The following is a 25,800-nucleotide window of genomic DNA, read 5'->3' as shown; positions in this document are numbered from 1 at the left end:
AGACTGGGAAACATGCCTAGTATGAAATCCTAGTACCCTGACTTCCTGGTTTTGGCAATTTAGCGTCTTGGGAATCTGTCCCAGGCTCTGTAAAGTAAGACAGACCATGAAAACAGGCCCTCTAAGAACTGCAATGTGGCTCTGGCAGCTTTCAGATTCCAAGGTCCTCAATCCTTGGGGCCACCCTCAGGTTTCACCTCATTCCCCTACACTGATCAGCAGCCAAATTCTGAAGCCACTTGAGCTTAAAGTTGCAGCCAAATGGCCCTACTGCCTTCCTGTTTGTGAAAGTCTCCAATTCCCAGCCTATGGCCAAATCCAATTTTCACAGCAACTCAACCCTTCCCCTAGGCTCACCCTCTGGACCCAAGACTCCCAGATGCTGCAGACTCTATTTGGGCCTGCAGCAGCCAAGTCTAAGAGAACTGGGAAGACCAGATGGTGACACTTCTTTCTCTACATTGCAGATAGTCCTGTGCTCAAAGTGAGGCTTGGCACCTAGTTTGATAAGCACAGGGTGGGAAAGTGGCCTGCTTTGGTGAGATTATGCAGACTCTGGGGCAATCTCCTACAGTTCTGCCTCATACCTCAACAGGCCTGCACTCCTCACCTTTTCACTTACTCAACAGGCCTATGGCTGTTCTAGCAAAGACTCCCAAATCATCCATAAGCATGCTAGCTTCAGGTCGCTTCCTGTGGTTTAAGGGCAGTTGGCTTCCATCCCTGTTCATGAGACCCTGACCCCCAGCAGACATTCTCTCAGGGCACGGCCTCCATAGACATCCATTTGGGATGCAGGGACCCTGTGGACTGCAGGAGGAGTTATTTTTCCCTCCAGCCCCAGGCTAGCCAGTGCTGAATGATGGGGCTGGCTAGTACAAAAACTGTTTTTTATAATGTTGGTCCTTGGCATTTTTGGTGTCTGGAGAGAGCTTCCTCTCCTCCCACAGTTAATTAGCAGCATAGGAGCATTTCCCTTTCCTCAACAGAAACTCTGTCCCTGTCCATGGGGCCAGACAGAGGGGTGGCAGGTATGGCTAAGTGCTCCCTGAGGTTAACCTCAAACTTAAACTTAGAGCCATACTTGACTAGAAGCAAAGTGAAAGGCAGGATTCGCTTCCATGGGGCAGAGTCAGCAAGTGGGTGCAGGTCCCTGACAAGCCAGGGGATTGTTTTCTAGTCTCCCAGTCAGGTGAGGGGACAGGAGAAGAGAGTGGGGAACCAATGTGTGTTTGACACGTTTGTGAATTGTTCCTATAACAAAGGCTTTTTAAAAAAAAACAACAACAGAGTGGAGCTTTATATATTTGAATGAGAGGCGCACAGAAGGACCTATTGTCAGGAGGAAAAATTGCATGAGTAATTGTGCATGACTTCAGACTTCCCAGTTGAAATGTTAAGCGTGTTAAGGATGATTGTGGACATCCCAGTGTTTTCAGTGTTGAGGAAGAGGGAAGAAAGAACTCCTGGGAGGTAAGGAGGCAGGTTGTTTAGCAAGGCAGGGGAGATAGGAAGCTAAAAAGCTCTTCTTCTTCCTTGCTGGTTCCCATTCTTCCTTTACTTAATTAAGGTACCAACTCCTACAGGAAACCCGCCTGCCCCTACCTCCTTCTCTCATCTCTCACGTTAGATGTTCTTGATAGGTATCTACCATCTTACTATTTACTAGACCATGATACTACTGATAGTTCATAGAGCCGTGTGCATGGATTCCAGGACTGGATCCCACCACTTACTAAATGTATAACTCTGGCCAAATTACTTAATCTCCCTGTGTCTCAGTTTCCTCACCTATAAATTGGAGTATACCTACCTTTTAGGGTTGCTCTGAGGATTAAATGTAGTGATACATATAACATAGAACAGTGCCTGATATATACTATGAACTCAATAAATATTAGCAATTATTATTTTTATTTGTATCCCCAGTGGTTAACACAATTTGTAATATATCATGGGCTAGTAGTTTTTCAACTCTCGTATTCATCATCATTGCTGAGGACCTTTAAAAATATATGAATCTGGCCTCTACTCATCTAGGAGTGAAAATTGATCATGGTATTTGGTAAAAGTTCCTAGGTAGTTTTATTATGCAACCAAAGTCATGAGTGCCTAATGAATAGATGAATAGATGAACCAAATGGGATCAGAGCAAACCAACCCAGGTGATATCATCCTTAGGAAGATCAAAGCATGATTCTGTCTCCTTCAGAAACTTTGTTATTCCTGAGATGGACTTCCAGAGAATGATATGACAGTGAATGTAATGGAATACATGAAAGAATGTTAATTCTAATCATTTCAACATATTGCTCTATTGAAATAGATAATTGATTGACTAGAGCTAATATTAGAGATCAGTTTAGGTCTTTCTTCTTGTGCTGTCTTCTGTTTATGTCGACTTATTGCTCAGAGAGTTACCATAACAACTCCAACCAGAGCTGAACTTTGACCTTTCTTCCAGTTTTAATTTCGACTTGCAGCTAAAGTCTTTAATTCAATTGACATAATAAAACACTTAAAGATCCCAAATAAAGCATTTCTACCCCTATAATGTACAGTTGCTGTATGTTGTTATCATAAAATATTGTAATTAGTTGTTTTATCAAGTTGGTTTACAAAATTTAAACTGCTGCTTGTAAAACACAAAGTCAGGCACCTCACAATGGAAATAATGAACTCTAGCCAGGGCCCTTACTCTCAAGGCATGTGTATATTAATGGGGGAAGTAAAGATAAACATACTGAAAACTAGGGAAAATGAATACAACAGAGACATTTAAATAGTAATGTAGCAGGATAAAGTGGGCTTGGATTCAGATTTAGGTCTATTTCTTATTAGCTATCTGACCTCAGTTAATTCAGTTAAACTTCCTGAATTTCAGCTCCCTTGTCAACCAACCAACCATCCAAATGTGGACTCTGATGCCTATATCATTCAATTACTTCAAAGCAATAATATATGTAAGTGTCTGGCACTTTTTTATTAAATGAAAATATTTTAATGGACAAAGAGCTGTATTCCAACAGCACAATTTGTTGTCAGCAATTTCATTATCAAGAGGAGAGATCATATGGAACAGGAGGATTCAAATCAAAATGGAGAACTAAGCATGAACATATATCTACCCTCCCACCATAAATTCCTCAAAGGACAGAAAAGACAGCTTTTAAAATCATTAAGTCTACCCACACCAGCAAACCAGAGGAGGCAGAAATTATGATAGAAATCTGGATAGAAAGCACTTAGGGTCAAACAGATAGAGAACTCAGGGCAGGGTATTAACATATTCCAAAACACTTTTTTTTTTTTTAAGGTTTTATTTATTTATTTATTTATTTAGTTAATTATTCATGAGAGACACAGAGAGAGGCAGAGACATAGGCAGAAGGAGAAGCAGGCTCCTCACAGGGAGCCCGATGTGGGACTCGATCCCCAGACTTGATCCCTGGACCAGGATCACACACCCTGAGCCGAAGGCAGTCACTCAACCACTGAGCCACCCAGGTGTCCCTCCAAAACACTCTTAAGGTAAATTTCTTTGAAGGTCGGGGCAGAGAATCTCCTTGCTCAGAAGGAGCACATAGAAAGAATACAAGGGGTTAGGAAGCACTCACTAAGGTTATTAATTTTTAAACTGCCCTGTGAACAACAGACCTCTCTCCTCTTCCCTCCACTTCAGGGAACTTTAGTTCAGGCATAGGTAGGTGGTGGGGTGGGGGGGTAGGGGTCAGGAGGGTGAAATAAAACACAAATCTTCATTCTAAGAAAGGAAGTCCCCTGTCTGGGGAGGGTGTCTGTTGGTGTGTAAGGGCCTATGGGAAAAGCAGGGTTGGAAAAGTAACCCTATCCAACTTCCACAGACACAGAAGAAAAAGACAAAGCTGTTCTGCCCAGCCTGTCAACTGTGCCTTCACTGAAGTAAAGATCTCCTTATTTTGCTCTAGGGAAGGACGAAGGACCAAGTAGGGAGGACAGTGGTCCCCAAGCCCGCCTCTCTGTCTGCTCCGAGCACCTTACTGGGAATTCTGCAGTCAAAATGACCTACTCACAGAGTCCCAAGCAACCCTTCACTCACCAAAGGAAACCAGAGGGGAAACGGACTGCTCAAAACTGAAGTGAAACTTAAACAAAATACCTGAAAATTAACCCATTCTTCAAACATAGATATGATGAGAAACCAAGGATCACCAGGTATTTGAGGAAATTCAAACAGCTCTAAAGAAAAGGATTAAGATAAACAAACTGAGAGGCAGCTGGATGGCTCAGTCAGTTAGGCATCTGCTTCAGCTCTGGTCATGATCTCAGAGTCCTGGGATCAAGCCCCAGGTCAAGCTGCCTACTCAGCAGGGAGTATTTCTCCCTCTCCCTCTGCTGCTCCCCCAGCTCATGCTCTCTCTCCCTCAAATAAATAAATAAAACTCTTAAAAAAAAAAAATTTTAGTAGGGCAGCCCAGGTGGCTCCGGGGTTTGGCGCCGCCTTCAGCCTAGGGCATGATCCCCACAGTTGTGGGATCGAGTCTGACATCGGGCTCCCTGCATGGAGCCCGCTTTTCCCTCTGCCTGTGTCTCTGCCTCTCTTTCTATGTGTCTCTCATGAATAAATAAATAAATAAAATATTTTTTAAAAATTTAGTACGTAAATTTAAAAAAATTTAGTAAATAAAAATAAAAATTATGGTAGCAAAACTAAAAAAGTAGTAGATGGGATGAATAATAAAATGGATATGGCAAAAACTGAGGATATTATCCAGCAGCTTAGTGTGAGATCTCCCTGAATATATGGAAGCAATCAGAAATGGAAAATTTGAGAGAAAAATTGAGAGACTGCTATGGACTGAATTGTATGTTCCCCTGAAATTCATATATTGAAGCCCTAAACTCGTTGTGACTGTGTCTAAAGATAGATCCTATAAGGAGGTGATAAAGGTTAAATGAGGTTAATTCAATAATTCAATAGGGCTGGTGCTCCTATTCAAAGGGTAAGAGAGCACAGCTATCTCTCTGCTGTGTGAGAACACACCAAGGGCACCACCAGAAGGCAGCTGTCTGCAAGCCAGAAGGAGAACCCTTACTGGAAACTGAATTGGCTAGCACCTTGATCTTAGCCCCCAACACTGTGAGACAATAAATTTCCATTGTGTAAGCCACCCAGTATATGGTATTTGACTAAGCCTCAGCAGAGTAATAGAGAGACACAAAGGATTGATTCAGAAATACCTCCTTTCATTGGAAAGAAATGCCAGGAAAGAACTGAACATTGGTGGGGAAGAGATTCACAACAAAATAATCAAGGAAAATTTCCCCATCCCAAAGAAAGGCTCAAGACTTCATAGGGCCTGCTAAGCTGCAGGCAAGGAACATTTTTAAAGGGGCTTGCTTAGACAAACACTCAGAATGTTTCAGAGCCAAAAGGACAAAGAGAAAACTCTCAAAGTATTCAGAGTAGAAAAACAGGTTACCTACAAGGAACAAAAATGAATTGGCTGTCAGACTTCTGAAAGGTCACTCTGAATCTGGACTGCAATGAAGTAATAACTTCAAACTTTGAAAGAAAATAATTTTGACCTAAAATTATATACCATGCTAGCCAAACTAGCTTTCCAATGAGGGAGCAAAATCAAGACAATTTTTTTTTTTTACCCTCAAGATGGTAAAAGATGAGTAAACTTGGCCCTCTCAAACTCCATGGGAGTGTCAATTGGTACCTCCATTTTGAACAGGGCAACTTGAAAGTATGTATCAAAGTTTTTCCTCTCCAGCTATCTAACCTGGAGAAGAGTTTGTACAAATGCACAAGAGGCTTGTACAGCACCGTGGGGTCATTAGTGCAAATCCTGGAGTCAGAGTGCTATGTTCAAATCCTAGCTCAGCCACTTATTAGTTATGGGACTTTGAGTAAAATTACCTTAATGCCTTTCCAGTGAAATGAGGATGATAATATGTACTCCTTATTTCATAGGGTTGTTCAAAGAATTGAGTGAGTTACTACATGCAAAGTGCTTAGAACAGATCTTTATCAGATTAAGCACTTGATAAATGAGTTTTACTGTCATGTATCATATATAGCAATATTAGATGTTATCTAAGGATATTAGACAGTAGACTACTCCCAATTCTGTGCCACTGGAAAGAAATCATGCTGTGGTGTTTGATATGGAACAATATTATAGGACCTAGCATCTATAAGTAGAAGGATAGTAATAGTACAACCATACTATGGAATACTATGTAGCTGTTAATTTAAAAAAAAAAGGTAGAATTATACTAGTTCTATGTGCTATCATGGAAAGATCCCAAGGATATATTGCTAAATGAAGGTGAGGTGGAAAAAGCAAATTGCTGAACAATATATAGAGATTATCCCATTAAAAAATACATGAATGTAGGGGATCCCTCGGTGGCGCAGCAGTTTGGCGCCTGCCTTTGGCCCAGGGCACGAACCTGGAGACCCGGGATCGAATCCCATGTCGGGCTCCCGGTGCATGGAGCCTGCTTCTCCCTCTGCCTGTGTCTCTGCCTCTCTCTCTCTCTCTGTGACTATCATAAATAAATTAAAAAAATTAAAAAAAAATACATGAATGTACACTGGACATATGTAAACAGTGGCATACCACTGTAGGGCATAATAGAGGGAGCTGGCTGTCCTGGGTGTAGTTAGTAAGTGAATATATGAACTCAGGATAATTTAAAACAATAATTTTAAGGAATAACATGAAAACAATAATAAATGATAGTAAAATCTACTTAATCTACTTCTTATTATCACCATGAGCAGTGGAAACAAACTATGTCAATGATGAAATACTCCTCCCACCAGAGCAGTCTGCTCTTCCTGTCAGCCCCCCAACCCCTAATGCTAGATGCTATTGCATCTTCCTACGTGCATACAAAAACTTACAGCAGAATCTTACAGTACTGACTAAATAGGATAATATACAGAAGGAAGTGAGGTTAAGTGGGGGTATGTGAGCAGCATTCTTACTTTTCACTTGCTACTCATTTAAATTTTTTTTGCAGAGAATATACTTATATATTTATAGTTTGCACTTGTATAGTTAATATTTTTTTAATTTGGGAAAAAAGGTAACATGGTAGGCAAAAAGATTTATTCAAGGAAGTCAGAAAAAATGAAACCCAGCGAAAGCCTATAATAATTCCTCCAAATATTTTAGATTATGGAATATGGATTAGGTATGGCAACTGCATTTTCAGAACTAAAAGTTAGAAGCCAGCATCTGCCAAAGCATTTTTGGTACAACTTCTGAGTGAGAGAGGCAGCCTGAGACATGCAATCTGGGTGCCAACATAATGGAATTTCTGGGACCATCGAATGGATTATTATTACAAATAGACTGTCAAAAACCAGGCCTGTCCATAAATCCCGAATCCCACTCCGTTTTTGGATCCTTTTGGAACTGAACTCCTGTTATGATACCAACTTCAAACCTAGTGTTCAGCCTGCCTTACCGTGACTCCCCTGAGTTCAAGGCTTGAAGCCTTTGCTCCCACCGAGATCTGCCACATCTCCTGGCAGAGTACTTCCAACTTTTCAGTTGCCACAGCAGCATCCTCAGGCATGCTATCTGCCCTTACAGCCCCCTGATTTTCTCCTGGACTCCCCACCCTCAGCTCAGCCGCCTTCTGCACTGCCCACACTCCCCACACTTCCTCCCACCCTCTCCACCCCACCCTTTGTACGCAGCTGAGCCAGCCTGGCCTGGGGTACTGTTACCGGTCCCAAGCACAGGGTAAGCTGAGGCTGTGAAAATGAAATGGCTAGGTACAGAAAGGAAGAGAGTCATAGATCCAGACAAACAGGAAAGGTTTGCCAGGAAACCAGACTGATGTGAGCTGAGTGGAAAGGAGAAGTTAGAGCAGGACTCACAGAACATCTTGGGGCCAGTTGAGGAAGTAAGAGACTAAATGTACCCAGAAGTTCTAGTTCTCAGCATGAAGAAGGGTGTCAAGGTAAGTGCATGGATATTCATCACTGAGAAAGACCAAATGAAAGCCTCCCATGGGCCCCAGAACATTCTGTGGGGAACAGGGAAAGAAATTGTGTTAGGAACTCATGCTCTTCACCCAGGCTATGTGATGTCAAGCAAATTCCTTAATCTCTTGAGCTTTTTCTGTAAAATTGGAGTCCTTCTAAACATTAAATGGATTCAGGTAAGTAAAGCTCTCAGGCCAGCATTCAGTATATCCAAATTTCCTTCTCCTTCCATCAAAATGTTGATGATGATGATGATGCAGCCTCTCACTACCCATTCTATCCTCAGTGTGAGCAGTGGACACACTAAATAATAGTGAATTATGATAGCTAACATTGATTGAGGGCATATTATTTGAAAGCTTTATTTTAAACTCTTGGCAGCATGACCTCAATCCTCACAACTCTATAAGGGAGATAATATTAGTAGTCCTTGTTTACAAATGAGAAAGTCAAGGCTCAAAGACGTAATTCACCCAAGATACATAGCTAATAAGAGGCAGAACCAAGATGAAAATCCAGCTCTTATTGCAAAACCCATGCTCTTTACCAGTGCACTATTCCTTCCCATTGGTAAGGCAGAAAACAGAGAAAAGGTTAAACAAGTAAAGGTCCTATCCAAGGCATTGATGAAGATCAGTAGGATGGTTCCTATTATCCTATTTCCCTGTATGGAAGCAGCTGCTGTAGGAAGCTTCCTGGAGAGTTCCCGCTGACCGTGGGACCCAGAAGAGATGCTACTGCTGAAATGAAGTCATAAACCTCCCCAACTGCCAGAGATGAGTGATGGCATCCAAAAAGCAAGCAGATCACATATGTAACCAGTACAAATAAAGCTGTAGGCAAGGGCATTGCCTCGTGTTATGAAAGTATCTTGCAGTCAGAATGTGGTAATTGAGTCCAAACAGAAGGGTGATGACTTGGCAGGCCGTCTAGAACAAGCCAAGTTAAAGTTTGCCCATGTGTCTGTAGACAGCTGTAGCTCTATCCATTCTAATTTTAAATGATCCATAGTGGTTCTGTGGGCAGAAAGCCCTGGGATGAGAAGGGCCTGAAGGAGATGCTGCCTGGGGAAGGCCAAAGCACCAAACAAACAAAAGAAATTACTACTGTTAAAAAAGAAAGAAAGAAAGAAATTACTACTGTTAATTTATTTTTATTTTTTTAAATAGTATTTTTTAAAGTTTTTATTTGAGAAAGAGAGGGAGAGCGAGAATGAGTGGAGGAAGGGCAGAGGGAGAAGCAGACTCCCCACCAAGCAGCCAGATGCAAGACTCAATCCCAGAACCCCAGAGTCCCAGGATCATGACCTGAGCCAAAGGCAGATAGATGCTTAACCGACTGAGCCACCCAGGTGCCCCACTAATGTTAATTTAATAATGCCAATGACATTAATAATGCCAGTGGTTTCATTAATGTTTTAGTCATCACCACCACTTCATTTATTCACTCACTCATGTATTTATTTATCTAGGAAACATTTATAGAGAGCCTACTGTGTTCCAGGCCCTGTGTCAGGTGCTAGAACATTAGGGAGTTCCCAGGAGCTTACAGGGTAGTCAGAAGATGGTCGTTAGCAGGCCCTTCCAACACAATCAAGTAAAAGCTCTACTGTCAGTGAGGGCCTGCCATATGCAACCACGTTGTCTCCCTGCCAAAAGGTAATTGTGCAAATGGGAGTCAGGAAATACCTCCTATGATATGCAAGTCAGAAAAGGACTTTAAGAAGTATTCTAGCTCCCTCACTATGTTAAGAAGGAAGCCATGGACCTGAGTTATAAAAAGGATATACTGCAAATCAAGACTACACATAGTATCGACTGAATGGCTCTATCATAAGTGCTGCAGGAGTTTAAGGGAGACAAGTATCACTGTAAGTCAAAGAAGGCTTCCTGGAAGAGGTGGGACTTAAACTGGGCTTTCCTGAAAAAAATAAGGAGTGTATATGTCTGATGGGGGGGGGGGGGGAACACCTGTTTTCTTAGATATTGATCAAATTGTTCCTTAAGACTATAATTTTTTTATCTGTTTGTAAATAACCCCAAATTCTTGAGATCTGCAATTTTTTATTTGTGCATTTGAGAAGATCTGCTACCAGATATATGATTAGTTAAATAGGCTTTGGAGTCTGACAGACCTGGGATCAAATCTACACTCCACTGTTTTCTACTTGTGTAACCTTAGTTTCCTCATATGTTAAATGGGTTAATAATGCCTACCATAGGACTGTGTTGAGTGTTAAATGATGTAATATATGTAAAGCATGTAGCATAGGACTTGACATTCAGGAAACACATAGCATAGCTTCTTTTTTTTTTTTTAAAGATTTTATTTATTTATTCATGAGAGACGCGGGTGGGGGGGGAGCAGAGGGACAAGTAGGCTCCCTTCAGGGAGCCTGATGCGGGACTCGATCCAGGGACTCCAGGATCATGCCCCCTAGGTGGAAGGCAGGCACTAAACCGCTGAGCCATCCAGGGATCCCCCATAACATAGCTTCTTAAATGTCATGATAATTACTTACCTGCATGGACCTTATGACATGTACAGTATATCCTATATTTATTCAATTTCTGTTAATTCTTTTATCAAATAGTTAGGCACAGTGCCAGGCATGATGCTAGATGTGGGACAAACTGTGTACCAGACAGACAATTTCTCTGCCTACTTAGGGCAGTTTAAAGGAATATGAGACATGTAAACCACAATTGGGGTACAATGTGAGTTGCACTGTAATAGGGGTAGGTACTAGTCATTATTGGTCAGCACTGGGAAGGCTATGAACTTTAAGAGCTATATTAGGGATTTCAGGGAACTGACCTCACCAGGGTGCAGTTGCTCTGAAAATGCTCCCACCAGCAAAGTCATTACCACTTCATTATTATTATTATTATTATTATTATTATTATTATTATTAAGTTTTTTGTTTTAATTCTAGTATAGTTAAACTACATATTAGTTTCTTTTTTTATACATATTAGTTTCAAGTGTAAATATTGTGGTTCAACATTTCTATACCTTACTCAGGGTTCATCATTATAATTGTACTTTTTAATCCCATCACCTGTTTCACCCATCACCCTACCTCCCCTTTTGTAAATAAGTTTGTTCTCTGTAGTTAAGAGTGTTTCTTGGTTTGTCTTTCTCTCTTTTTACTCTTTGCTTGTTTGTTTTGTTTACTAAATTCCTAATATGAGTGAGATCATATGGTATTTGTCTTTCTCTGCCTGACTTATTTTGCTTAGCATTATACTCTCTACCTCCATCCGTGTTGTTGTGAATGGCAAGATTTCCATATTTGTTATGGCTGGATAATATTATGTTGTATATATGTAAATTACTTCTTTATCTATTCATCTTTTAATGGACAGTTGGGCTGCTTCCATGATTGAGCTATTATAAATAATGCTTCAATAAACATAGGGGTGCACGTATCCTCTTGAATTAGTTTTTTTTTTTGTATCTTGGGGGTAAATACCCAGTAGCACAATTACTGGATCACAGGGTTGTTTTATTTTTAACTTTTTGAAGAAATTCCATACTGTCTTCCACAGTGGATACACCAGTTTGCATTTGCAGCTACAGTGAATGAGGGTTTCTTTTTCTCCACATCCTCACCAACACCTGTTGTTTTCTTGTGTTGTTAACCTTAGCCATTCTGACAAGTGTGAGGTGATATTTTGTAGTTTTGATTTGTATCTCCTTGATGATGAGTGATGTTGAGCATCCTTTCATGATTCTATTGGCCATCTAGATGTCTTCTTTGGAAAAATGTCTATGCATGTCTTCTGCACATGTTTTAGTTGGATTATTTGTTTTTTGGTGTGTTGAGTTGTATCAATTCTTTATATATTTTGGATACTAACCCTTGATTGGATACTTCATTTGTAAATATCTTCTTCCATTTAGGAGGTTGCCTTTTAGTTTTGTTAATTGCTTCCTTTGCTATGCAGAAGCTTTTTATTTTGATGAGTCACTACCACTTCTTGATAGTTCTATGTTTGCTCTATACTTTGTACAATGTCATTTCCACTTAATAGCAGAGTAATCTGGATAGAAAGGGATGTCTTCTCTTAATAGTCCAGCATCCAGCAGAAATTAAAAGAAGCAGTAAAAATACACCTGAGCTTAAGCTCTAGACAATTTTCCAGGCTCCTCTCTCCCAGTGCATTTAGTACCTGTGGCAGCAAGCATCCAAAATGGCTCCCAGTGATCCCCACCTCCTGCAACTTATACCCTGGTATATTCCCCTTATGCATTATATCATGGCTGTCCTTTGTAACCAATAGAAAATGGCAGAAGTGATAGCATGGCACATCTAAAATTAGGTTATAATCTTGGGTGCTCTCTCACACATGCTCTCTTTCTCTTTTATGACTTTCCTTGGAGAAAGCCAAGTCTTGAGCAGATCTATGGAGAGGTTCACATGGCAAGGAGTTGAAACCTCCTGCCAACAGTCACATGGGTGAACTTGGAATTGGATTCTCTAGCCCTACTCAAATCTTCAGAGACTACAGCCTTGGCCAACAGCTTGACCTCATGAACTACCCAGCTAAGCCATTCCCAGATCCTGACTCCTAGAAATCATGTGGGATAATATAAATGCTTATTGTTTTAAGCTACTAAGTATTAGGGTAATTTGTTTTGTAGCAATGAGTAACTAATACAGCGCCCCTGGATGCTTACCTGTCATGGCACTTACCACACTGTGTTGTAATTACTAGTGTATGCTTTCATCTCTTCCTCAAACTGTGAGCTTAATGGATACCATATCTTACTGTCTTTGGATTTTCATCAGTTGGCACATGTCTGGCCCATAGCAGATGGTCAAACAACTTTGTTGGATGAGTAACTTGCCTTTGTATAGCACATTAGAATTTATAAAGCATTGATACATTTAGATAGTCCTCATGGCACCCCTAGAGGATAACTACTAATATTATTCCCACTCAACAGATGAGGAAATTGAGGCTCAGTGACTCAGTTTTCTCACAGCCAATAGTTAATAAAATCACGACTCAAACCCAAGTAATCCAATTCCTAGTCTATGCTCCTGCCCCCGTACCAAACTGCTCTTCATTTACCTTGTAGGGGAGGAGGGGAGGAGAAAAATTATTCTAAAGACTGGGGTGCTGTCCAGTCATGATGGATCTCTGTAGAAAGGGCAATGGACAAGAACATGGCTCACTTATGAATAGGCCAGATCTCTGTGGGCCTTCCCGACACCCCACATGCAGTATTTCATTTAATGATCATAAACCCAAAATAGGAAATTAATCATTACTATTCCTACTTCACAAATGAGAAAACCAAGGCAAGATCTCACGTATGTTAAATAGTAGAGCTGAGACTCAAGCAAATGTATTCAAACTCCTAGTTCAAGGCTCTTCTTATAAAACTCAAACTGTTTCCTTTTCCTAGTACTGGACAGATGGATTTGGGGTCCAGATAGAATTCTTAATTCCAGCAGGGATACACAGGGCAAGATATCACAGAGTCTCAGACAATGAGCAGACATGACTAATATAAGGACACTACCTGTGTGGCTATGTTACACCTCACCCTCATGTTGAGCTCCAGTCACTGATAATCAGTCCAAGGTTTCACAAGATCCCTTTTATCAATGAAAGGAAATATGCTGCTGTTGTGGTTAGAGTAATTTTCAGTTTACATGTCTTTAAAATGGGAAAAATAATTGTAGTAATGGTTAAATGAGATGACGTATGTAAAATGGCTGGCATGTAATAGATGTTCACAAGTATGTAAATACTCTTCTCCCTTCTGGCTCTATTCCTATGGGATAATTTTGGGACAGGAGCACATAGCGTTTTGTGAGCCTGTCTTTTCCCTATAAACTGAAGTCTTAACAGCAACAGTGGAAAGCAGAGGGAGAAGAGAATATTTCTGAAGACTCTGTGCAGTCTTCAGCTTGAAGGGTGCACTGCAGTGGGATTTCTGCTCTGTGTCAGCTGTGCAGTGGGGCAGGAAGACCTCCATTCTTGGAGGACAGGTATCATGCTGAGGAGAAGAAGCCCCAGCTGCTCTGTGGGATCTGATGGAATGTGCCTCTGGGCTGCCTGACGCCTTGCTGGGTTGGGTAAACTTGGCCTGTTGGTTTCCATCCAAGAGACCTTTCACCTTAAGGACTCAGTGACCAGAAAAACATTCCAGAAGCCAATAATTTCTCATTCTCCAGGGAGCCAGGGTGCAGACAGTTTCTGGGCTGGACACTGGGGACAAACCCATGAGAGGCCTCTGTGCTAAGGGCTCCATCTGATCCCAGGAAATGCAGTACTGGTTCCATGTGCTAGAAGACACAGCCTCCTGCCAGGAAAAGGATCTGGGCTTTGTCTTCATTCACTCCAGCATTTAAATGAGGCTGTCTAGGGTTTCATAGATGGGCTGTGAAGATGGCCAGTCCACCGCTGGAAGTCAGAGTGAGCCTGACTCTTGCAGTCCTGTTCAATGCAATTCAGAGCAATTAGACAACCACGTGAGAACCAGGCGCAGGCCTTTGAGGACATAGGTGACATTGTGAAAAGACTTTGAAGTTGGAGTCTTTAATTGAATCCTAGATCTACCATCTACTAACTATGACTTGGGAAAGATATTTAACCTTTCTGGGCCTCAGTTTCTTTATCTGTAAAGTAAGAGTAATAAAGTAAGAGTAATGCCTGCTCTGCAAGCCTGAAGTAAGGATTAAATGAAGTTGTCATGTGTAAAGGGTATAGAAAAGTGCCTGCTGCCTGATGAGCGCTCAACAAACCAATCTGTATTACTACATTTCATGTGGAGACAGACAAGAGGCAAAAACAGCCACAGTAAAAGAGACAGTATATGTAAAATTCAATATAACTCCTTTGATTTTTTTTCGACTAGCATATATTGTGGAACCTCCTAAGTGCTAGTGACTAAAGAAAGATATAAGGACAATGGCCCCGACCAACAAGAACTCAGAATTTTACACCTAAGATGGATAAGTAAGCAAACAATTTCTATTGGATTTACCTGTAATCTAAGATAAAGGATAGAAAATGCTGTTGGAGCAGGATGGAGAAGGTGCTCACATTGTCTGAAGGAGTTAGGGATCTTGCTGAAGAAGCAACAGTTGGGCTCTGTTGGCAGTCTTGAAAGATGAACAAGCAGGCGTTCACCAAGTGAAATGAGTATAGAACGTCATTGCTGACACTGGGGACAGTGTATGGGAAAAACATAAAGGCATGAAAGAGTTTGGTTAGAGGAATGGGACCTATGGAATAACTGGATATAAGGGACAGGATAAAGGACCATCAGCTTTGAGAGATACTAAAAAGACCTTGTTTGCCTGCTGAAGGGTTAGGACTTTGTTCTGAAGGCAAAGGGGGATTAAGAGCAAAAAAACAAGATGATTAATTTGTTTTTAGGAAAGATAACTGGGTGGCAGTTGGGGTGCAAAGGGGAAAGACTAGAGGCTGGGCCACTGGAAGCATCTGAAGATAAAAGCACATCTGGGTTACATAATCAGGAAGTTGATGGGGTCTCAGGAAGAGAGGCTAGACCTCTTGGCTCCTGGTTTGAGCTTTTTCAATTAGATTACTCCTCATTCCACATCTTTGAAACCTGCCTACTAAGCAAACCTTGGCCTAGAATTATAGTGCTCATGTGAACAGGACAATAAAGCATGCCAAATTGCAACTAAGTTTGATTTGGACCAAGGCACCTGCTTTTTATCCATGGTTCACCACAGCATTAAAATATGTTCAACATTTTTCTGAGCATTTACTCCCTGAGGCCTATATTCCTAAGGAGAATGCAAATTGTTATTGATTTGGGCCAGTCATTTATCCATTTGCTCATTTTATCTATTCACAGAACCACAGAAATATATCAGCAGCTACTGTGCTCTAGTCTGGCTAAGTCCTGAGGATATGGAGACGGAAGGCAATCTCTGCCCTCAGAAAGCTCAGCCTGCTGGAGGGAAAAGCAGAAAAGTAAATACACAGGGACAATCCAGTGTGATGGTTGCTAATCTAATGAGAGAGAGGTTCTAATTGTTATGGGAGCTTGGAGCAGGCATACTCAACAGTCTGAGCCATCAGGGAAGTAGGGGACACTTGTTTAAGGCTTGAAGCACAAAGAAGAGGGTGCAGAGCTACTCTGAGTAGAAGGAAGAGCATATGCTGCTTGGAGTTACAGCGCAGTGTCAGGAATGATGAGAATTCGAGAATTCAACAGTCTTCTAGCCCCGAAGCCAAACACATGCTCTGCCTGTTTTAATCAAATAAACCATATTAATTCAGATTCAACTTACGACTTCCTTCTGGTACCTCACTGCACAAGGCTAAGCCAGCGCCCACTTTCCTTCAAATTATCAAATAGGCAAAGTTTGCCTGGCGTTTTTGACATCCTCTTTCAGTGCCTGTCTCGGGACACCTTGAACTCTGGCCCTGGTGCCTGAAGCTGTTCTTCCAAGAACCAAGAGCCACCTCATCTCCCGCCCTTACAGGGGCCCAGGTTCCCAGTCTCTTTTCTCACTCGCTTCCATATCAAGTCTTGGCTTGTGGGACAAATTCTGCCCAGCTTTTGGTTGGTGTTACCTTCTGAACCTGAAAGTCTACCACACACTTTAATTGTTCATAACCACTAATCGGCTTAAGGCATTCACCCTTGTCAGAGTTATCTACTCAACATGGTCTTTCCTCACTTTACTTGTCCTCTGTGAGGTACATGATCTCATCATTCTTCCACTTGTGATTTTTTATGAAATCTCTTTCTCTGGGGCCACCTCCTACTTCTCTGGCAGCCCCATACATAAAGCTCTGTCATCACACTTTTCAAACATACAGGTTTTTTTGTTTTGTTTTTTAAGATTTTATTTATTCATTCATAATAGACACAGAGAGAGAGAGTCAGAGACATAGGCAGAGGGAGAAGCAGACTCCCTGTTGAGCAGGGAGCCCCATGCGGAACTTGATTCCAGGACCCCAGGATCACGCCCTGAGCCAAAACCAGACACTCAACCATTGAGCCACCCAGGCATCCCAAACATACAGGGTTTTAATGATTTCCCTATTTTTGTCTTCATACTAGACAAAAAGCTCTGGTTTTACTCACTTTTCTTTCCCTAGTTCCTGGATGAACAAATGAATTAGTAAGGAAAAGGATTGAAGTCTCTGGAACAAACTTCTGCCAGTGGAATGCCACTCTAGATGTAAGAATGGCAAACATAAGAGGTATGTTGGAGAACCAACTTTCAGTACCCCTCTATGCTATCAGCCACTGCCTACTTTGCCTGGGTCTAAGGTAAGTTGTGAGAAAAGAAACGATGTCCCTGGAAACAGAGAGAAGGCAGCATCTTCTACCTTAATTTCTTTGAGCCCTGTCTAGCCGAATTTCCCTAGGCCCATTTCTGTGGGCCTGTGCTACTTTGCATGGCTCTTATTCATGAACTTGGAACTATTAATGACACACCGGAAGCTGATATTCTACTTGACCTGAATTATGTTTTAACATTAATGCTGTGAAACTTCACAGAGGAGAACTAAACTGAAGTTAATACTTACTAAAAAGAAAACGAGGAGTCCCTGGTTTATTATTAGAAAAATTCCAGCCTTTGGTCTGAATTATTTTCCAGTTTTACTGAGAAATAATTGCCATACGTCATTGTATAGGTTTAAGGTGTACCACATGATTGTTTTATTTACATATATTGTGACATGATGACCATAATAAATTCAGCCAACATCTATCTGCTCATATAAATACAGTAAGAACAAAAGGGAAAAATGTTTTCTCCTTGTGATGAGAACTTTTAGGATTTATACTCTTAACAGCTTTCCTATGTATGATACAACAGTGTTAGCTAGAGGTGGTGTGTTGTGCATGTCATCTCTAGTATTTATCTTATAACTGGAATTGTGTACCCTTTGATCACTTTCCTCTAATTCTCCCTACCGAGCCCCTGCCTCTGGTAATAAGTCTGACCTTGTTTTTTTTAAAGCAAGGTTGTTTGTTTGTTTTTAGATTCCACATGTAAGTGAGATCGTATAATGATTGTCTTTATCTGCCTGACTTATTTCACTTAGCATAATACCTTCAAGGTCCATCCATGTTGTTGCAAATGGTAGAATTTCCTCACTTTTTAATGGCTGAATAATAATGCGTTGTATTTAGATACCACAACTTCTTTATCCATTCACCCATTGAGGGATACACAGGTTGGCTAATGTAAATAATGCTGTTATGAACAAGGGGATATAGATATCTTTTCATATTAGTGTTTTTGTTACCTTTGGAGATATTCCCAGATTAATTTCTTTTTTGTGTTAAGATCCAAAAATACCAAAAAGTATGACTGATTAGCCACATAAAGCATATGCTGAGTGTCCTCAGCCAAAGCCAAATACGAGAAAAGTCAAACAGTGTATAGAAAACAAATAAATGAATCACAGTATTGGGTAAACTGCTGTTTGGCACAAATCCATGTCACAGACCAAGAAGTATCTCTGCAAAAATGTGAGAAATTAAAAAAAAAATGTGAGAAATATCTGGAAAAGATGTGGAAAATATCTCAGAAACAGATCTGAATTTGACCTGTAAGCTTGACTACAACTGAACTTTGACCCACAGGAATAATACATGATGTTTTCCTTTAGTACATATTTTGTCATCACTGTGCATGGCCAGCTGGAGCCAGGTTGACCCACTGCCATAGGAAGCAAAGGTAACGGAACTGGCTGCTTAGAGCAGTGGAATGGAAGCAGGCACAGGAGCTGGGAGCCCTGAGTCAAATAGCTGTGTACCACATGTAACATTCTTTAAAAAGCCCTAGCCTTCCACATGCATTAACATATAACTGACTACAGACTGTTTAGTCTAATGTCCAATTTTTAAAAAATATTTTATTTAAAAAAAAATATATATATATTTTATTTATTTGTTTGTTTGAGGAGGAGAGGGACAGATTGAGCATGTGTGTGTGAGCAGGGAGAGGGGCAGAGGGAGAGGTAGAAGGAAAGAATCTCAAGCAGACTCTACACTGAGTGCAGAGCCAGACACTGGGCTCGATCTCATGACCCTGAGATCATGACCTGAGCCAAAGTCAAGAATAGGTCACTTAACCGACTAAGTCACCCAGGTGCCCCAGTCCAATGTGACATTTAATTACAATAGACTTTTAAAAAATTACAATAGACTTTTTTTAATTCACGGAATTGCTTATTCTGTGGTTAAAGTCACCTTGTGAATATTAGGGATGAAAAGATAGGAATGACTGGGACCTAAATTTTCCAAAATCTGTCAGGTAACTAGTTTTATGTGCTAAGTTCTAGGCACATAAAGAGCTACAAAAAATCAACAGGCACAAATCCTTCTGCTTTCAAAGAGTGTGGAGTCTAGGAGCACAGTGGTCAGGCACAGGAACTGCAGTCACACTTGAGTTCAAATCTCTACTGGAGCCTTAGCTGTGATCTTGGGCAAGTTATAAGCCTCTCCTTGCCTCAGTGTCCTCATCTGTAAAACAGACCTAATAGCATAAGGTTTTTGTAAGATTTAAATGAGCCAGTACATGTAAAGCATTTAGAATAGTGCCTTGCCCATAATAAGTGTTTAATAAATGCTAGCTATCAGTACTACTGTTTCCTTCTACCTTATTTCATAGGTATAACATCACTCTCTTACATTTCCTCCTAGACAGGGAATCGTCTGAGAGGTGCATATCAAAAGCACATATGTAAGTTCTGGAGGCTTAGCTGATGGAGATATTCACTGCACCCTTGGAGAAAGATTACCCATGTTTTGTAGAGACATAACATTACTAAGGTTTGAAGGAAGGGGAGGATTTGCATATACCGATGTTGGCAGTGGGATCGGAGGAAGAATTCAGAGAGAAGGTTTCCAAGTTGAGAGCAACATTAGCAAAACACGAAGCAGTAAACATGCTGGATCTGAGGAAACAGCTGAGGTCAATCTTGTTGTATCAGAATGTGTGAAAACAAAGGAGCGGGAAAGGGCTAGAGGGACTGCTGGGGCTAAACCCAAGAGGTTCGCTCACAAAGGTGATTTTACTCACCTGTTCCCTGTACTTTGCCAAACTAATGAACTTATCACCAAAAACCACTCTCAGAGGGAAACTTTGACAATAAAAATGAACAGATGAGAGAGCTTAAAAAACAAAACATGTCCCTTTCCCCCAAAGACCAGTAAGCCCAGGGAAACTCAAATTCTGGTTCCAGTTTTCACTCATTCATTCATTCATTCAAGTGGGGGAGGGGCAGAGGAAGAGGGAGAAAGAATCTTCAGCAGGTTCCATGCTCAGCACAGGGCCTGACGCTGGGCTTCCATCTCGTGATCTTTTTTTTTTTTTTTAAGGTTTTGTTTATTTATTCATGAGAGACAGAGACACAGGCAGAGACAGAAGCAGGCTCCATGCAGGGAGCCCGATGTGGGACTCGATCCGACGACCCTAGGACCATGCCCTGGGCTGAAGTCAGGTGCTAAACTGCTGAGCCACCCAGGGATCCCCATCTCATGATCTTGAGATACTGACCTGAGCCGAAATCAAGAGTCAGACACTTAATCACCTGAGCCACCCAAGTGCCCTGGTTGCAGCTTTCTGCTTGTCAGCTGTGAATATCCTTTCCAGTGTTCCAGTTCAGCTATACTCTGTCAAACCACTAGATAAATAAGTGTACACATCATAATAGAGATGGTAGTTAGATTCACGGCAATAATTCCTGATAATTGTGAAGAGTTCTAAGGCTTTGTTAGAAATAATTGGGGTTTGGGATGCCTGGGTGGCTCGTGGTTGAGCGTCTGCCTTTGGCTCAGTTCATGATCCTGGGGTCCTGGGATCAAGTCCTACATTGGGCTCCCGTGGGAAGCCTGCTTCTCCCTCTGCCTATGTCTCTTTATCTTTCATGAATGAATAAGTCAAATCTTGAAAGAAAGAAAGAAAGGAAAGAAAGAAGAAAGAAAAAGAAAGAAAGAAAGAAAGAAAGAAAGAAAGAAAGAAAGAAAGAAAGAAAGAAAGAAAGAAAGAAAGAAAGAAAAAAGAAAGAAAGAAAGAATTGGAGTTTGACTTGCTGTTATAGCCATGCAAAAGAAAAAAGTAAGTCCATATGCTTATTTTAGAATTGGTAGGGCCTTTCAAGCCCTGTAGACTATGCCCACTCACAGTGCAGAAGAAGGAAAAGAAGTTTGAAGGTTAAATGGACTTACTCCAAGTCACCCAGCAATCAATAGCAAAATCATTTTCTGAACACAAAATTTGGGGGAAGCCAAAAAAAGCTTTTATGCACACTTGTAAAATCTATACAAGTGTATTCAGTGTTCTGTCCCACCCCTCATCCATGAATCTTTGAAATTTAAAGTACAATATCCCAACAGGAGGCTTTTAAAAATTGGAACACAAATTTTTTTATATTTACAAAAGTGATCTTTGTGAATTTATATAGCATGCTATAAAATAATTCAGTAAAGCTATTAAAATTAACTATAGCTGACTCTGAGCACTTGTTCTTTGGCAAACATTGTACTGAGCACTTACAATGCATTATCTCATATCATTAGAACAACAACTCTCACAAAGGTACTACTGTTATCCTCGTTTTATGGTTGAGGAAACTTAAAGAGATTTAGTAACTTGCTCAAACTTACACAGCTAGTGAGGACCAGTCTGGACTCAAAACTCCTGACACTCCTATTAACTGTAAAAAGACTGAATCTTTGTAGCTAGTAGTGGATGATACCTACCTTGTACCAGTAAGTCAAAATTATCCAGCCAAGGTGTAGAAACTAGAAGATTTAATCTTTAAAAAATTTTACCCTAATAGGTAAAACCTCTGATAGGTAACACTTCTAATAGGACTTCTTATCTGTTTGTCACAACCACCCATTTTTACTGCACTTTGCTGGAAAAACAGATGCCTGTGGTTTATCATAGATTTCAGTGACCGTTAATAACTGTTAGCAACCTGTGGCCTTCCTGGTGCTGTGACCATCAAACATTGCCCTGCTGTGAATGGAGCCTGCTTGATTAGCCTGGGATCCTGGCAGTGTCTAGAGTCTTGAGAAGTAGTACTTTGGCTTGCCTCGGGCCCAGCCTTCTGCCCCACCTGGCCTCACCTAGCCATGACCTGGTCATCTGGTCATTCCACTGACCATAGGCCCCATTCACTGCATTACTCCTGCTTCCTCTCAGTTCTACTGCCCCTACCCTTCTCTAGACATCCATCAATCACCTCTTGCCAGGACTACTGTAAAATCTCCTACATCCTCATGCACTTCTTGATTTCTTCTAGCCCATCCTCCTCTGCTACCAGATTAATCCTCCCACCAATCATGTCTATCCTCTGTTCTGAACTCTTTGATGGCTTCACATTGCCTTTAAAGTAGAATCCACCCTCCTAAGGATGGCATTCAATACCCTTCACAATTTGGCCCTTCCTTACCTTCTGGGACTCAACAAATATTTGGTTGATCAGTGAATGCTTTCTTTAGAAATCCTGTTCGCAAACCTTCCCTCCACATGTTATTCAACATCCACAATGTGTTGGATTTTAAGAATTTACTGGTTTTTTTTCATAGGATAACGGTCATAGTTATGGACACAGAAACTGGAGACCTTGGGTTCAGGTGCCACTCTGGCCCTTTCTCTCTATGTGGATTAGGGAAATAATTTCCCTCCTTTAAGCTTAATTTTCTTCATTTGTGTAGAGGAAAGTAGATCTAAATGATCTTGAAGACTCTTATAGCCCATGTGTCTACTGGCCCCTCATACTAGAGTCCCCTTGAAGGAAGAACCAAGAATGTTAGCCCCTAGCCAGCCAAAGATATGTGTTCCACAACTAAATCCTGTGCTCAGCAGCTTCAAGGCATCCTACTTTACCCCCCTGCCCACTTAAGCACTGTCTCTTGGAATCTCCTGACTGGCCCGGTACTGAGTGGCAGCACTGGCATTCACATCTTCAATGTATCAGACCCTGGGGCTGAGACAATGGAGCTCATAGACTTCAGCTATGATCTCATCTTCTGACCGAGATTTTTCTTGGCCTGTGATTGCTCAGCCATAACTAGGGGAGTGCGGGGGTGGGGGTGGGGGAGCCTTTACTCCAGGAAGTGCTAGTCCTGACTCAGCATGCCTTAGGTCTGAAATTTAGAGCAGGAACTTGTGTGAACTGGCAGGAACCTTGTAGGTTCCAGTAGGAAAGAGAGGAGGAATCCAGGCAAGCCCAGGAGAGACAATCCTGAGAGCAAAGAGACTTGAAGAGATGGAAGGTAGCAGGGTTGATGTGAGGAAGAACTCTTATCAAGAAATGTCTGCATGCCAGGCACTTTGCATCTGGGCTACTACTTTGCAAGGCTACTTCCAAAGCTCAAAGAGATAAACTTTTCCAGAACCACATGACTAGTAAGTAGCTGTGGGATTCCAATCTGGGTCTTCAAAAATCAGTGTTTTTTCTTGCACACACCCTGAGAAGCATCTGGGAGAAACTTAGAAAGTCTTGAGAGTAAAGCTTTACCCTTGGGAAGTACTTACTGGTGATTATTTCTAGGAAAGGGGCAGAATACTAATGGGATATTTAGTCTCAAATCACCAGCACTAACTATGAGAAAAGGTAGAGTTATAATCATCACATGAAATAGCTTTAGGTCATAGATGAATGTTGTCCTTTGGGGAGATACAAAATGATGTCGTTAATTCCTTGATCATGAATGTGACTAATAAACTAGGTGTGGCATCAGTCATCTCATCCACGCAGCTGTCTGGGTCGGCTAATCTGTGGTTTGAGTCTCAGCTGCTGTCTGCCCAGTGGCGTGCTACACTCTAATCTCCTGGCTTCACAGTTAACTTGACAGTTTTGCTGAGTCTGACTCACTTGCTCCCAGCCTCAATTGTTCTGTGCCAGTGCAGACTTCTTTCACAGTTGGCCTGCTTAGAAACACAGGATGTTAGTATTGGAAGGAAGCTACCTTAGAAATCACCTAGTATAACCCCCTATGTTACAAAGGCCCCAGATGAGGTTTGGTGATATCTGAACTGGGGTGGGCCTAAGTATGAGATATGAGGGGACCTTAGTGACATGGGCCAATTTGGCAGGAGGAAGAAGCTGGGATCAAGAAGCACTAGAGCTGGCAATCCTGCTGCAGCAGGATTTGGGGGGCCAGGGTAGAGCACAGGGAGCAGACTCAGCCCCTTGTTAGAATGGCTTGGAATAGGAAAGCAGAGTGTCAGGACCTCAGCCAAGCAATCTGGAGTTCAGGGCAGGGCTTCTGCCCCAGCAGGGAATTGTGGGACTGCGTAGGGGAATTAGGCTGCAGGTCAGGTTATGAGGACTAGACCAACTTGGCAAGGAGCATGAGGAATATAAAAAGAAAAGTCATAACTGAGAGCCTATCAAGGAGTTCAGAGTTCACCGAGCATAATAAAGTCCAAATTAGCGGCAGCATGCACCATTGCCATGGTGGATGGTGACTGATGAACTTCTCATCAGGAAGACTCCCACCTGCATCTGGAAGGAGCAAGCAACCCCATGCCATAGCAGGGAAGTCAGGGAAGACAGCACCAAATCACTTCATCCATTCTGCCTCCCAAATGTCTCTTGGATGCTCCTTTCTTCCATTTCTACCTTCATCATCCTGAGCCCTGGTCATCATTCCTTCGAATTATCGCAAGAGAATTTTATTCTACCTGTACTCTTTCTAAACCATTCTGTTCATTCTGTCTCTTTCTTGGCCTTGCAGAAATCTTCCATCTTCTTTCAAAGCCTAGCTCAGATGTTACCTCCTCTCTGAAATGGTACTTCTGTACCCCTTGAAGGTTGATTAAATCGTCCCTCCCGCTGTGTACTCTTATGTGCATATGTGTGCCACTGTATAGCACACTGTTCACAGTGGAGGTTTACTTCTCTGTGTGACCTACAAAACTTTGAGTTTCTGCGCAATAGGCAACATTTCCCCCCCCACCCCACCCCAACCCCGCCTACTCCCCCCTGACCTGAATAGATGTTTATGGAACTGAATGGCCCAGAGCTCCCGGGTAATAAAAAACGTTAATTCTGGAACACAGAACTCTTGACTTATAGTCCATCGTTATTTGAGTTCCTACACATGACCACAACTAGATCAAATGTTAAATATGTCAGTTTCAGATATGCAGGTGTGCATGGTGATCGTGTGGGCTGGGAGAAAACTTCCTAAATAATTACTGTCAGAGTGAGGGAGTAACAGCTGGTAGGTCCCACTTTGAAGGGAGAGTGGAGCCCGAATGATGTTAGGTAAAGTACAGGAGTAAAGGCCATCAGGAGTATGCATAGCACCAACTTTATAATTTTTCTAGGAAACAGGAAGGAGAAACAAAGGAGAAAGAGTTGGCGGAGGGTTTAGGTGAAGGACACATACGTCAAGGACCAACATCTGAAATGACTCATCAAAGCCGAAATCTGATAATAAAGAGAACTTAGAGTTGTATGGTGTAGAATACCGTCACAGAAGTGATCTCATTTAACTCTCAGAATAACGCTGTGGCAGGCGGGGGTGGTGGTGGAGTGAGCGTGTGCACAGTGTTGTTACAGTCCCTCCTGTACGGAAGAGACGGTTAAGGTTCAGAGAGAAGTGATGTGTCAAACACCGACTACCCCTAAGTGAGGCAGCTTGAACTTGAAGACAAGCCTGCATGCCCCAGAACCAGGCAGGACCACATTCACTCTGTTTGAGAATGGAGAGGCAGATGATGGCTTTATAAAAATCAAATAGGATGACATACAGAGGTTTTTCTGAGCCATGACTCAGAGAGACTCTCGAAAAACTCAAGGCTTTTCTAGGCTGTT

At 41.7% G+C, this 25,800-nt stretch overlaps 1 long non-coding RNA gene across 6 annotated transcripts in view; it reads left to right on the top strand.

Moving 5' to 3' along the window:
• Positions 1 to 25,800, top strand: part of LOC102157195 — a 116,831-nt gene that overhangs the window by 63,869 nt on the left and 27,162 nt on the right. The window contains exons 4-6 of one of the 6 annotated variants that reach the window (XR_005375541.1): positions 3,948 to 4,194; positions 17,101 to 17,205; positions 19,664 to 20,308. This is a non-coding gene — a long non-coding RNA (uncharacterized LOC102157195). Of the gene's footprint in view, positions 1 to 2,884; positions 2,969 to 3,947; positions 4,375 to 17,100; positions 17,206 to 19,663; positions 20,309 to 25,800 lie in introns of those variants that run through there. The other 5 variants (XR_005375540.1, XR_005375543.1, XR_005375542.1 and 2 more) reach the window with 5 other exon arrangements.

Source organism: Canis lupus, chromosome 21 (genome assembly GCF_011100685.1).
Source record: "Canis lupus familiaris isolate Mischka breed German Shepherd chromosome 21, alternate assembly UU_Cfam_GSD_1.0, whole genome shotgun sequence".
Classification (NCBI taxonomy): Eukaryota; Metazoa; Chordata; class Mammalia; order Carnivora; family Canidae; genus Canis; species Canis lupus.
Note: the sequence above shows the minus strand (reverse complement) of the source record. Positions and strands in the feature narration are given on the sequence as shown.